We start from the raw sequence: 12468 nt of genomic DNA on the forward strand, positions 1-12468 counted from the left end.
TAGGTACTGTTGGGTACATGAAGAACTACAACTCACTCCTTTAACGTTGTATTACAGCTAATAAATGTTTCACATGTATATAACTATGTTGTATTCTCCTAAGAATTTGTGGAACAAAGCAGTGGAGAAGTCTCTATGTTATAGAAGCTGAAATAAATTAATTCATGTATCTAAAGTTACATAGTAATTATGTGGACTCAGGTACAGATAACTGAACTCACAAACCAGTCTTCTCTCCATTCTGTTTGTGACATAAAACAGGATCTATTAATTTAGGGCGTATATAATCTAGATTGAGAATGGTTACATAACAAATGATACATAGACTAAAATGATATTACAACGTAGCAATAGAGTACTTGTCAAAGCAAGTATATCAGAGAATAATTGTGAAGGCTAAGATTTAATATAAGCAATCCTTCTCAATAAATCAATAAATAAAAGCAATCTCAAAGGAAAATACTGATATACTGAACTCCACACAAATATCAAACTTCTGTACATTAAAAAATAACTAAAAAACTTTAAAGAATATAAGAGACCAAGAAAATATGGCAGCAATTATGATAGACAAAAGATTAGTCTTTATATAAAGAGTTTATAAAATTGAAACCATGAAAGTCTGAATAAATGAGCCAAGAACTTGAACAATTTATTAAAAAATATACAGTGTGATAATTGCTAGGGGGGAGGAGTTCATAAAGGGACTAAAATGATAATGGAAAAATACTATAAAGATTAAATTTTTAAATGAGTGAAATAAGCCAGGTGGTAAAAGACAAATACCATATGATCTCACCTTTAACAGGAAGCTAAACAACAAAACAAACAAGCAAACAGAATAAAAACAAAGACACTGAAATAGAGAACAGGGGGACAGTGACCAGAGGGGAAAGGGGAGACAATTTCAGGGGAAAAAGGGGAGGGATTTAGAGGAACTAGTATAAAGGACACATGGACAACAGCTAAGGGTGGTGGAAATGTGAGGGAGGTGGGGAGCATGGCAAGATGGGCTGGGAAGGGAGTAAAAGGCAGAAAACTGTACTTGAAAATAATTATATAAAAAAAGAAAAAGAAATAAAATTAAAATTTAAAAAGACAAAAAAAGGATACAGCAGTGAATCAACATGTGACACATGTACAGCCTTTTTACTACAGTGTTTAAAGAAACAGGAGAAACACAAAATATACCATTTGGAATATTATATAGCTTTAAAATTAGACAATAATGCACAAAACTAATGTGTGTACAAAACTGGTGCTATAGACTTCTGGCCAAGATAGAGGTGTAGGTAGAGATGCTTTGCTTCCTCACACAACCAAAAGAAGGACAACAACCAATTCAAAAACAATAAGCAAGCAGAACTGCCAGAAAATCAAACTGCATGGAATTCCAACAACCAAGGAGTTAAAGAAACATTTATCCAGACAGATCGGAGAGGCCGAGATGGGCATGGGGCAGGTGGAGAGCACACACAACAAGGCAGTGGAACACACAGGCAAGGAGCAGCTGGCTCACTAGGAAAATAAAGATTCAAAACTTCTAGCTAAAAAATACTGTGGCAGTTGTGAAGGTGGGAGATATTCTCAGTCTCATAAGAGAGTTTGTTGGAAAGGAAGTCTAAAGCAGAACAAGTGAATGGCATTGTTCCCTCTCTGACCCCTCCCTTACAAACTATTAAGTTAGCGAAGGTTAAAAAGAAGGCAAGAATCTTAAAAGCAGCAAGAGAAAAGCAGAGAGTTACCTACAAAGGAGGTCCCATAAGACTCTAAGCTGGTTTCTCAAAAGAAACCTCGTAGACAAGAAGGGGCTGGAAAGAAGTATTCAAAGTGATGAAAAAAGCAAGGATGTACAACCTAGAATACTCTACCCAGCAAAGCTATCATTTAGAATGAAAGGGCAGATAAAGTGCTTCCCAGATAAGATCAAGTTAAAGGAGTTAATCATCACCAAGCCCTTATTATATGAAATGTTAAAGGAACTTATCTAAGAAATAGAAGATTAAAAACTATAACAGTAAAATGACAACAAACTCATAAATATCAACAACTGAACCTAAAAAACAAAAAGTAAGGAAACAACTAGAACAGGAACAGAATCACAGATATGGATCTCACATGGAGGGTTATCAATGTGGAGGAGCAGAGGGAGAGTGGGGAGGAAAATGTACAGGGAATAAGAAGCATAATTGGTAGGTACAAAATAGACAGGGGGAGGTTAAGAATAGTATAGGAAACAGAGAAGCCAAAGAACTAACATGTACAACCCATGGACATGAACTAAGGCATGGGGGGAATTCTGGAGAGTGGGTGGTACAGGGTGGAGGGGGAATAAAGTGGAGAAAAAATTACGACAACTGTAATAGCATAATTAATAAAATATACTTAAAAAACATGGTGCTATAAATCGCTGGTGGTATAAGAACAATGGCAATGCACATACTCTTTTCTCAAAACCCTCTTTTTGGAAATTTTATTCTAAGGAAATCATTCAAATGAAAAGAAAATTGTATGCATAAAGTTATCAATCAAAACTATTTGTAACAAGAAAAAATAGGAAGGCAACCCAAGTACCTAACAATGGGGGAATACATGGGTAAAATATGATGAATGCAACTATGGATTGTTATAAAGCTATTAAAATATATTTCTGAAAATGGTACAAAAATACAAAAATGCTTATAAAGCAGTGTTAATTGAAAAAATCATGTCATCTGCTATGAAAATCTACACACAAGCATGACTGAAATGGAATATGAAAGTAACAATAATATAAAATTTGAGGATTTCCCTGTAACTGAGTTCTCACTGTTTCATATGTTATCTCATTTAATAATTCTAGCAATACTTAACACTGTGTACTGTTGTACTGTTTATTTTCCAAATGGGGAAACTGAGACTTAAAGATTTTATCTATTTTAATGTTACAAAGTTCATAAATGGTGATGCATGGGACAGAAAACCTATGCTCTCAAATACGGTCTTTTTCATTTAGAGACCTGGGAATCTGAGTCAGTTTCCCCAACTTATCCACCTCCCCATTTCTCAAAATTTTCTTTCATGTTGTACTGTTTTTATTTAATTTTTAAAAGATTCTATTTATTTATTTTTAGAGAGGAGAAAGGGAGGGAGAAAGAGTGGGAGAGAAACATCAATGCGTGGTTGCCTCTTGCATGCCTCCCTACTGCAAACCTGGCCTGCAACCCAGGCATGTGCCCTGACTGGGAATTGAACTGGCAAGTCTGGTTTGCAGGCTAGTGCTCAATCCACTGAGCCACACCAACCAGGGCATGTTGTACTGTTTTTATAATAAAAATAACAATTAAATAATTTAATGAGAAACAAGGCAGTTAAAGGTTCATGACCAAGCAAATAATTGGTAAAGAGATTCCTTAAGCTTAGTGGCTTGAGATGACTGTAAGAAAAAGACACGTTTTGACTGGGGATTGGAGGCATACCTGAAAGTTGCAGAGGTGAAAGGAATAAGATGCTACAAAGACTAAAACATAGTTTAGTGGTACCAATACAGACCATCGTGATATGTGTGAAGAAGCTAAGGCTGAATGGGAAAGCAAAAGTTGTGATTTTTCCTTTTTCCCAGAAGCAATGGAGAACCACTGAAGATGTTTCCTTCCTTCCTTCCTTCCTTCCTTCCTTCCTTCCTTCCTTCCTTCCTTCCTTCCTTCCTTCCTTCCTTCCTTCCTCTCTCTCTCTCTCTCACAAATAAGCTGCATTTAAGATGAAGAGGAGCAAGCAGTGAAAATGTTCAAAAGGCTTTCAAAGTAAACCAAGGGTGAGCTGGTAAGAAGCTGCAATGAGGATGGCAGCACTGCAAACGGAAAAGAACAGATGCAAGAGATGTTGTCCCAGAAAGCTTGGCAAAATATGGTGACTGATTGATTATAGAGTGAGGAAGAGTGAAAGCATTGTTCGATTTCCTAACACTCTTTCCCACAACTCTACACAAGTGCTAAATGCTGTTGGCTCCTACATTCAGTGTAAACGATTTTTAGTTGGTTTTGTACTTTTTTCCTTCCAAGCATTTCACAATGCCTTCTGAGATAATTCGAGACCCATGAGGGTGTGGCAAAACTAGTCACCATTCTAATCAAAAGATTATTGCTCCCAGGTCCCTAGTTAATGTGTACCAATTTAAGCTGAACTCTAGTGCATAAAGCAGCTATAGAAACTTTTGCTTCAAGAAAAAAAGTAAATTAAATCACAGAATTAGAGATTTATAGGCCCATATCTGCATTTTGTGAGGATAAATCTAAGGCTACAAGAGGGGGTCCTGACTGCCTGAGTTTGTCCTTAGTGTTCTTTGTTTAGCAAAATTTATTTTTCAGTAATATTTTCTTCTAAAATTTCTAGGTTGTCCAGCTCTGATTAAGAGTGGCAATCTGTATTGTGACTAGAAAGTGACAGTTCTTTAACATACAGCATGGAATTTAGCCAAAGAGTGTCTTTTATGATGAATGAGGTACTGGTTTCTACTAGAAACATTACCACATAATATATCAGTTTTATGTTAAGTGTTCTGAAGTTTTTATAGTCTTTCCATTCAATGTGCTAGGGCCCCTTGTCACAGGGTCTTTCTTAAAATTTGACCATAGGGCATTTAAAGAGGTGGCATGATGATTTATAAAACCTTCTTCATGGATCAGGCATAAAAAGCAAAAGCACGTAAACCGAAAACATTTACTTCTGTGAAAATTGCTGTTACAACTCAGTAATAAATAGGGCCACAGTCAGTGAGAGAACAGTAAAAAAACAGCTATGAATTCGTGTCTAATTTATAAGATCAATCAATTAGAGTCATAATAATGAAGCTTTGGAACACACCCTCAGGCTAACCTTAACATGATCACAGTTACTACCACATGCTCACCATACAGGCAGGATGTACTAACCAAGACAAGGAGGCAGTAGACTCTGTGGTGGTAAAGAAAACAAAGGGGTGTTGAAGGGTGAATGGAGGGCACCCAGCAGGGGGCAAGAAGGAAAAAAACAGATGTTTTCTAGTGAGAACTGCAGACAGATTAATATTAAAAGGACACTGGATGATTATTGCAGCACCTGTGCTTATTGTAACCCAGAATAAATCATCACAATGTGATATTGGATCTGCCTGAAGACCAGCCTGCAGATTCCAATGACTGTCCATCACACCTGTTCATTTCTTGTCACCAGTCAGCCTTTGGGCAACTATGTGTGTGTTTGTGTGTGTGTGTTTGCCCAGCTATGTGTATCACTCAGGCTGAAGCAAATGGTAATAAAAATAAAACAAAAAACCCTTTCACACAGATTAGAAACTTCAATGGTCTCAAATTCTATTGGAACAAATAAAATAAATAAGCAACCACAAAGTCTATACCAGGAGAAAGACTAGTTATGAAAAGAGAAAACACTGCATAACATTGGCAAAGACATTTATTTTTTCTGTGGAAAGGGTTTTTGTGGAGGAGGGATATAAGTTTAATGATCAGCAACAGCTGAATAAGAGCAGATGCTAAACTCAGGAGGTAGCAGACTGTAGTAGAAAGAACTAGGCAAACATCGGCTCCCAGCACCCCTCTACTGATAACCAACTATGAACTTTGAGCAAGGCACTTTACTGTGCAGTCAGAGAGGGAGTTGAATCAAACTTTCAAAGTCCCTTCCATATCCGACATTTTATGATTCTAAGAGGTCTCATTCTTTTTGTGTTTGTTTTGAAAAGAACAAATCCTTCAAACATATCTATTTTTATAGTGCTTTCATTAGGGGCCCAAAAGGAAGACACAAGTATATTTATTATAATAATCTTGTTGTTATTTAAATATTTAGTCATATCAGGACCTTCAGTTTTGAGTTTGGTTTCTTCTTTTATAAAATTGGGAGCTGATACAACTCTTCACTTAGACTTTTCAATCTAAATGTCTTTCTTCTATACCCCCAAAACACCTCTTTAAAGGAGATAATATTTGATGAATATCAGGCAGTGAGGAAAGAGCAGGATGATGGAGGAGAAGCAGAAGCATCTGCTTCCAGCTTTTCTAAAAGAAAGTAAATACTGAGAAAACAGAAAATTCCTCATTGCTAAGCAAACACTCTTTACAGGTTTAGGGTCATAAAATTCTGAGCAGGTTAGCTCTCCTGACTCTGTGCCATAATGGAAAGAGCAGCATATATTAAAAAAAAGACTAGAGGTCCAGGCCTGTCCCTCAGCATCACAGTCTATATTCAGAGACAACCATCAAGCATAAGTCACACAAGTAAATACAGAGGCCTGTAGTTCTGAAGGAGAGTTCCTGGTCACAACTGCAAAAACTTCTTAAAATGCAAATGGAGACTGGGAAGGAGGCCTGGAATCCTGCTAGGGCTCTCAGTGATTTAAATGAAGCTTGTGTATACAAGAAGAAAGCCTACTCTATGCACTCCCTGGGCAGTCAGTGTGAATGGGCAAAGCCAAGGAGTAGCAAGCTTGGAAAGAAAAGGGGGACACAAAATGGTCTTCCTTAAGATATACTTACAGAAAGAAGGAGAGAAAAAATGGAAAAATAAAGTTTCATTATATCTTGAGGCCAACTTTTTCCCCCAGATACATGACTTGTATTTTCTAATGAATGTCAGTAAATAATCAGGATTTGCTAAACTGAGTGTAGGGTAAGAATGGGAAGGGAAGGTGTGTATAATGGTAAATACATAGGGTCGGACAAAGGTAAGTTTATAGTTGTGAGTATGTGAACCAATTTATTCTTTTATTATCATTTACTAATTGTTGTATTATTTTCCATATAAATAACTGTATACCTACTTTGCCCTACCCTGTATATAAGGAACACAAGCCACTAACTTTTTAATAAAAGCATTATTTCCTAAATGAGTTACAAAGAAATTAGGTTCATTTTTGCATTTGGTATGGAGCCTTCAAGGCCAAAAGAAAAACATGGGTGTTATGGTTTCATGAGACAAGAGTTAAAGAAGTAAAAAGTTCCTTTGTTTCTTGGTCCTTATTTTAAATGCTCTGAAGTTCATTTTTAAGATTTTATTTTTTATATTATTTTCAGAGAGAGGGGAAGGGAGGGAGAAAGAGAGGGAGAGAAACATCAATGTGTGGTTGCCTCTCGTGCATCCTCTACCAGTGACCTGGCCTGCACCCTAGGCATGTGCCCTGACTGGGAATCAAACCAGCAACTTTTTGGTTTGTAGGCCGGTACTCAATACACTGAGCCAAACCAGCCATGGATGAAGATTTTTTTTATTGTTGTTCTATTACAATTGTCCCAATTTTCCTCCATTGTTCTCCCCTGCCCTGCCCCCTCATCACTCCCACAGTCAATCCCCACCCTGGTGCCCTTCTCCATGGGCCATTTATACTTGTTCTTTGACTTAACCCTTCCCTTTCTTTCCTAATTCCTTCCTTCCTCCCCTCTGGTTCCTCTCAGTCTGTTCCTTATTTGTGTGTCTCTGGTTCTATTTTAAAGATCAATTTAGTAGCTAGAATGTAGTAAAATAGCATCAAGGAAGGCTTATCTTGTTTTTCAGTTCTTATATCCCTTATTGACCCACTTCCTCATTCCCCTATCCCTGTAAATACTGTTTCTTCATATTTGAAGTTATTGACTTATGACATGGAAAGTGCACCGTATAAAGACTAAGAGGCCAAAGCTTGTTATTCAATATTCCAGTTGATGTGCAGATTGAACAAATATAAATTACACAAGTAGCTACTCTTCATGGACTTCTCCAAAGCTCTTTGATCTGACCTTCTATTTTTATTGTTTCAGTGCTCTGTCATTTTTCTTACATGTCTGACTTCTATTGTCTACTTTGGAATCTTCCTAAATCCACTCTTCTATTCCAGCAAGTTTGTCCATCCATGAGATGATTCTGAAAATACAATACAAGATAATTTTCCTACAGTTAGTAGCTAAGATATTATAAGAGTAATCTATCATTCATCTCATAATTTTGTTACCAGTTTAACACCGACCTGTGCAAAAGCATAGAAATCATACTAAAATGATAGTATCTGCTTTCCTAAGAAACCTTTAAAATCTGGGCTCTCAGTATTATCTGGACTACTACTAACAGGTCTCTGCTATTTGCTTCCAAGTTTAAATTTATCAGTTTGTACAAAGGTCTTATTTTAAATTTAATGTAGTTAAATGTCTACTCAAAAAGACTGTCTTAGCCTTATCACCACCCATTTTGGGTAGAAATGCTTTTATGCCAAGCTGGATGATCTGCCTTAGAGAAAACATTCTGAGTCCTTGGGGAATTTTGTCTCCAGTGGATTTTTTTCTTCACTTTACTCCTCTTAGATTTGAAGGTGGGGAATTCACATTAAATTATAAATTGACCCACTGATAAGAGCAAACTTATCTTTCCTGGGTTATGCAATCAACCACAAATAGAATTTATTACCAATGCTACCTGTAGATAGTTGAAGTAGCTCTACTTCAACTATCTATAGAAATAACATTGATACCATCTGAATTTAAAGCCAAATAGAGCATTTTGTGGTTTTAATATAGTTGTTAATACACCAAGAAAACTTGATCAAAATTACATTTTGTTAAAGGTTTTTATACAATAATTGAAGAAAATAATGCTTTAAAATTTGACTGCAACAGAATCTGAAGTGGACATTTCATTTGACTAAAATTGTTGAAAACTCAAATCTGAAGACTTTTTTGGACATTTTTTCCTGAAGCTCAGCACAACTGCATTTCCTCAATCTTGCACTTGAGTCTATATTTTTATACCTGTATTTGTAGGCAAAAAAAAAAAGACCAAAAACTGGTGTATTGAGAAACCAAAACATTTTAGGTCAATTAAAATTCACATTATTATAATGAGAGTGGTTATTAAAAAGGAAAGCTCTACAGCTGATATATAAGAGAATAATTTCTGAATAGTTCTTTGCTTTGAAGAGTCCCAAACTTGTAATTATTTACTAATAAGACTCCATAGGATTTCACTGATGGTAATATTTATACATTTATTTTCTGGAAAGAAGTATGGAAGGAGTTTTGGTTGCCTAATCTATAGTGATTCTCCTCCTTCATAGTTGCAAGAAACTTAATTTTGTTTACCTCACAAACTTGGTTTCTCCTCAGACCAGGATGAGTTTTGAATAGACTAAGCCAATCATGGTAATTCCATTTATTCTCCTTGTCAATAACTGATTTAGAAATGATGCAGTCTGGCCAATGAGACATCAGGAAAAGTCTGCTGACATTTCAGTTTGTGCCTATAGCCTTCACTCTACACTGCTTCAAAGATTGGAGAGGCATGAGAAGCACTGATTAGGTCCTTATTCCAGGATATGATTAGTTTTATTCTTGATAAATCCAGCAAGGCTGATTTACTTTACTCCCTTTACTTAAACCAAGGAACATTGTCTTGGCTACTGATGATATGTGTAACTATGCTGTAATGAAAATTAAAGTGTTCTCATGCCCCATATGTGAAATTTCTCTTAGAAACCTTCCTCATGGTCTGCTTTAGAAAATTTCATGGTATTGATATTGGTTTACATAAAATCCCTTTGTGAAGTGAAGGCCTCAAATGGCAAGCACTAGAGGTCATATTTTCAGACTGCTACCGATGATATGCGATACTGGTGGTGAAAGGCAGGGGACATCTGTTGTACCCCAAGGCAGCATGGTGTGGTGGATGGAAAAACCAAACTTAAGAGGCCCGTGTTCCAGCTCAAGCTCTGCCATATCCTGGTGTTGTGGCAGAGGGACTATGAGGAATCCCTTAGACACTGTTTCCTCACCAGTCAAAAAAAGGGAAAATGTTGCTTGCTCTCAGCACTTTTACTCAATATGATATTAGAAGTCTTAGCCAGAACAACTAAGAAAAATACATCAATAAATAAGTGAAGAGATAAGTGGCATCCTCATTATAAGTGAAGTAAAATTGTCACTATTTGCAAATCACATTATATAATATTTAGAGAACTTTAAAAACTGCACAAAAAACTGTTAGAACTGTTAAAAATTTCAGTAAATGTGCAGATACAAAATCAATATAAGAACGTTGCTGAGGACTTCTGCCAAGATGGAGGCGTAAGTGGAAACACCTTGCGTCCTCGCACAACCAAATCTAAAAATAACAAAGTTTTAACAACAATAAACGCAACCAAACCACTCAGAAAATCGACAATACGGAGTCCAAAAACAACAAAATGCTCAGCTAAACCGGTAAGAGGAGCGAAGCCACCAGCGGAGCAAGTTGGCCAAAAAGATCCCCGACCAGGCTCAGGCAGCCAAAGGCGCGGATCCCACCTATGCGCTAGCTACGGGAGGACACAGGGAAGAGGCGTGGCTGGCTGTCTGCGGTCAGTCGAGCATTTGGATGCAGATAAACCAGTGAAGAGGCGAGCATCGAGACCGCACCTTGCAGAGCTGCGGGCTCCCATATTGCCGCTCAGATAAACAGGCGGGGGCGAGCATTGAGATGGACTGGGAGAGCAGAGAGGACTGCCATTGCCCCCTCTCTGACCCCACCCCCACATACAACATCACAAACCAGCGACCTCGGTGGCTCCGCCCTGGTAAACAACTAAGGCTCCGCTCCTCATACATAACAGGCACGAACACATCAAAACATTATGGCTCAAGAAGAACAGCTCAAAGCCCCAGACCCAATAACTCTAAGCAATGAATAGCTAAACTTTCAGATGCACAGTTCAAAACACTGGTGATCAGGATCCCCACAGAACTGGTTGATTTTAGTCACAAATTAGAGGAACATATGAAGGCTAAACTAATTGAAATGAAGGGAAATGCACAGGAAACCAATAGTGATGGAAAGGAAACTGGGACTCAAATCAAGGGTGTGGACCAGAAGGAAGAAAAAAATGACCAAACAGAAAAGGATGAAGAAACAAGAATTAAAAAAAATGAGGAGAGGCTTAGGAAGCCTCAGGACATCTTTAAACATTCCAACATCCAAATTATAGAGGTACCAGAAGGGGAAGAGGAACAGCCACGAGTGGAAAACTTATTTGAACAAGTAATAAAAGAGAACTTCCCCATTCTGGCAAAGGCAGTAGACTTCCAGGAAATCCAGGAAGCTCAGAGAGTCCCAAAAAAGGTGGACCCAAGAAGGAACACACCCATCATTACATTAGCCAAGATTAAAATGAAGGAGAGAATCCTAGAAGCAGCAAGAGCTAAGGGGACTGTCACCTACAAAGGAGTTCCCATCAGACTGTCAGTGGATTTCTCAAAAGAGACCTTACAGGCAAGAAGGGGCTGGAAAGAAGTATTCCAAGTCATGAAAACCAAAGAGCTACAACCAAGACTGCTCTATCCAGCAAAGTTTTCATTTAGAATGGAAGGACAGATAAAGTGCTTCTCAGATAAGATCAAGTTCAAGGAGTTCATCATCACCAAGCCCTTATTATATGAAATGTTAAAGGGACTTACCTAAGAAAAAGAAGATTAAAAAAAAGTTGCTGCATTTCTATATACTGGTGATGAACTATCAGCAAGAGAAATAAAGAAAATCATCCAATTTACAATTACATCAAAAAGACTAAAATACCTAAGAATAAATTTAACCAAGGAAGTGGAAGATCATATTGAAAACTATAAAACATTCATAAAAATAAGTTGAACAACACAGAGATATATGAAAAGATATTTCAATTTTGAGCTCATGAATTGGAAGTGTATTATTAAAATAGCCACATTACCCAAAACAATCCACAGATTTAGTGCAACTCTCATCAAAATTCCAATGGTATGTATCACAAAAATAGGAAAAAAAAAGATTCTAAAATCTGTATGGAAAAACAAAAGACACCAAATAGCCAGAGTGATCTTGGGAAAAAAGAACAAAGCTAGAAGCATCACACTCCCTGATTTCAAGCTATATTACAAAGCTATAGTAATCAAAAAAGTATGGCATTGACCTTTAAAAAGACAGAATGGAGACCCCAGAAATAAACTCTGCATATATGGTCAATTATTTTACGACAGAGAAGCCAAGAATATACAATGGGAAAAAAGACAGCTATTTCAATAAATGATGTTTGGAAAACTGGACAGCCACATGCAAAATAATGAAAACTTGGCCTCTATTATATACCATACACAAACATTAATTCAAAATAGATTAAAGAGTTATATATAAGGCCTGAAACCATTAAAAACCTAAAAAAACATAGGTGGTAAGCTCCTTGACATAGGTCTTCGTGATAAATTTTTGGACTTGACACCCAATGCATAAGCAGCAAAAGTAAAAATAAACAAGTGGGCTACATCACACTAATAAGCTTCTGCACAGTAAAGAAAATCATCAACAAAATAAAAAGACAACCTACTAAATGGTACAAATTTTCGCTATTCGTATATCCAATAAGAAGTTGATATTGAAAGACATAAACAACTTGGACTTCTGGCCAAGATGGAGGTGTAGGTGGAAACACTGTACCTCCTTGCACAACCAAATTTAAGGACAACAAAG

Source organism: Artibeus jamaicensis, unplaced genomic scaffold (genome assembly GCF_021234435.1).
Source record: "Artibeus jamaicensis isolate MK-2021 breed Jamaican fruit bat unplaced genomic scaffold, CSHL_Jam_final contig_241, whole genome shotgun sequence".
Lineage (NCBI taxonomy): Eukaryota > Metazoa > Chordata > Mammalia > Chiroptera > Phyllostomidae > Artibeus > Artibeus jamaicensis.